A 3,199-nucleotide genomic window follows, 5' to 3' on the forward strand; every position below is an offset into this window, starting at 1 on the left:
GTATTGAGAAGAGGATATTGTGCTAGGTCCTGCAACAACGATTAATGTATAGTCCTATATTTTATAGAACTTACAAACTAGCGGGTGAGATAAATATACAGTAGTCCCCCCTTATCCATGGTTTTGCTTTCCATGGTTTCAGTTACTGGCAGCAAACCACGGTCTGAAAATATTAAATGGAAAATTCAGAAATAAACAATTCATAAATTTTAAATTGCCCTCCATTCTGGATATCTTGTTGAAATCTTGTGCCATGCCAGTCCATCCCACCCTGGATGTCAATCATCCCTTTATCCACCCTATTCACGCTGTGTACGCTACACTACCCACCTGTTAGTCACCTAGTAGCATCTCAGTTATTAGATCAACTGTCACGGTATCGCAGTGCTTGTATTCAAGTAACTCTTATTTTACTTAATAATGGTCCTCAAGCACAAGAGCAGTGATGCTGGTAATTCGGATATGCCAAAGGGAAGCTGTAAAGTGCTTCCTTTGAGTGAAAAGGTGAAAGTTCTTGACTTAATAAGGTATTTTGAGGGAGACCACATTCACATAACCTTTATTACAGTATATTGTTATAATTGTTCTATTTTATTATTAGTTATTATTGTTAATCTCTTAGTGTGCCTAATTTATAAATTAAACTTTATCATAGATAAGTATGTATAGGGAAAAAAAAAGTATATGCAGGGTTTGGTACTATCTGCACTTTTAGGCACCCACTGGGAGTCTTGGAAAGTATTCCCGGCAGATAAGGGGAGACTACTGTACAGCCAAACCAAACCCAACCCACTGCCGCCCAGTCGATTCTGACTCATAGTGACCCATTAGGACAGAGTAGAGGTCTCCAAGGCTGTGAATCTTTACAGAAGCAGACTGCCACATCTTTCTCCCACGGAGCAGCTGGTGGGTTTGAACCACTGATCTTTTGGTTAGCAGCCCAGCACTTTAACCACTGTACCACCAGGGCTCTTTAAATATACAGCAGTTAACTATAATATAGCCCAAATTTAAATAAGTACTAAATTAAAAGTTTGGCATAATAGATTTGTTCAACAAGTATTTATGAACATGAGACGGATGACTCAGGCAAAGCATTTATAAGCAGGTGATATTTAAACTCTGCTTTTAATCAGAACAATGGAGATTGACAGGTATATAATTAGGAGTAGGAGACTCCAGGCTGAGGGCAGAACACAGACAAAATTAAAGGCTGGTAAAATCATAGGTAGGAAAAATGTAAATATGGAGTTTGTTAGGTTTTATGAAATGATGTCATAAAAGAAGAGAGTGAAAGGAAGTTTGAGATTAGATCAGAGAAGATATTTACTGATTTGGTAAGAGAAAGTAAGGCAAGAGAAAACCATTGGAAGTTTGAAAGATGGAGAAATATGTTGCCAACAATATTTGAAAAAGAAGCATACTTGAATTACAAAAAGATATATAAAAAATCCAATATCCCAATTTTCTTACTGGTTTTATAGCTCTTTTGTATGTATATATAAATAAAAATGCGCAAGTTGTAACACATTCAAAGAAATGGATATATGTGATTCCATTTGGAAATCACACTTTGTCAAGAACCAGCTCAGGGAATATTGTGTGGTCCTGAGCACCTTTCTAAAGGAGATAGGCAGCTGGATGGGAGGTCCCATCTCATCACATGCATGACATTTATCTTACCTAATGGGAAATGATTTATGTATCTGCCTTTCCCTCCCTTAGATTCTGGTCTCTCTGAGCGCAAGTACCTTACCTTATTTATCTGCAATTTCTCAACATTTAGCACAGTGTCTGACATATAGAATCCAATTAATACCTGGATGGCTAATGATAAGGGAACAAATAAATAAATGATAGGTTGCAATTCTAGTATAACCAAGTTTGAAGCTTTTTAATATTTTATTTTATATGTATGTGTTTGTTCATCTTTTCCTGGATATGCTGCTTACAAATAGAATAAACCTAGACCAGATTACAACAGATTACCTCCTCCTCACTTAAACATAGTCCACCTGACCATGGAAAGATTAACTGAGAAGGTGGTCAATATGCCTTTCCACTCTGTATATATATATATGTATATATAGCCTAGAAAACCTTAAGGGACAGTTCTACTTTGTCACATGGGGTCATTACAAGTCAAAATTGATTTGACAGCACCTAACAACAACAATAGTATGCATATGTATACGTATGTGTATACATAAATATAATTTTCACCTTTAAATTTGTTTGATTAATGTATATTAACAACTATTTTTAGCAAGGTTAAAATAAAAATTTATATTTACTTTGTGCTCTCTTTCCAAGATTGAAATCAGGGCATATAAAAGTGTAGCATATTATAACTCATTTAAAAAATTGGACATGAATTTAAACAGCAATATAAAGTTATCTTGTCACAGGGATTAAACTTCTTCTTACTGATACTTTTTTTATACTGCAGCTGTAATTTCTTTAATTATCAGAATATATGAACATTGCTTTCTTAAGTGAGGTTATTATTTTTCTGTTTTATGTTATGATTAAATCTTCCTAGAAACATAGCACCACATGCTATTTATAAATAACCTCCAGAATTAGAAAACCATCACTAAATCAGGAAAAGAATATTAATAACTTATAAAATCTTGCTCAACTAAAAAATATTGAGATGGGAAATTCTCTGCATTCAAAGAATGTCTACCGAAACTGTTGGCAACTCTGAAAAGGAAGAAACACAAAGATTTGAAGCTATCAAACAGTTTTATTAGAAAGTCATACCCTTTTCAATTACCATTACTATCATGGAGTGGAATTCCCTCCAGCTGCTCTTTCTTGCCAACGTAGCAGATGAACATTCACTTTAAGGCACTGTTTTTTCAGCCATCCAATTACCAGACTTTGTGTTGAAAATATAATAATAAAGGGTTCTATAGACATATGTGATTGCAGATAGAGGATTTCCCTGGGCTCTTCTAGATCTATATCATCTGGAGGCACAAATCCGATTTTAGATTAGGTTCCAATCACCAGGCTTGACTAAATAAAAATCAAACACTTTGAGTCAATAAGGTTTTATGGTGTATTTAACACTTTACTTGGTAGAATACTTAAGATTAATTATTTAGGTGTAGCTAGCAATAAGTATCAGTTTATATTTGAAACAATGCATTGTTTTATGGTATAGGAGCTTGATGACTAAAAGGGCTGGAAA

The sequence above is a fragment of the Trichechus manatus genome, unplaced genomic scaffold, assembly GCF_000243295.1.
Source record: "Trichechus manatus latirostris isolate Lorelei unplaced genomic scaffold, TriManLat1.0 scaffold00312, whole genome shotgun sequence".
Taxonomy (NCBI): domain Eukaryota; kingdom Metazoa; phylum Chordata; class Mammalia; order Sirenia; family Trichechidae; genus Trichechus; species Trichechus manatus.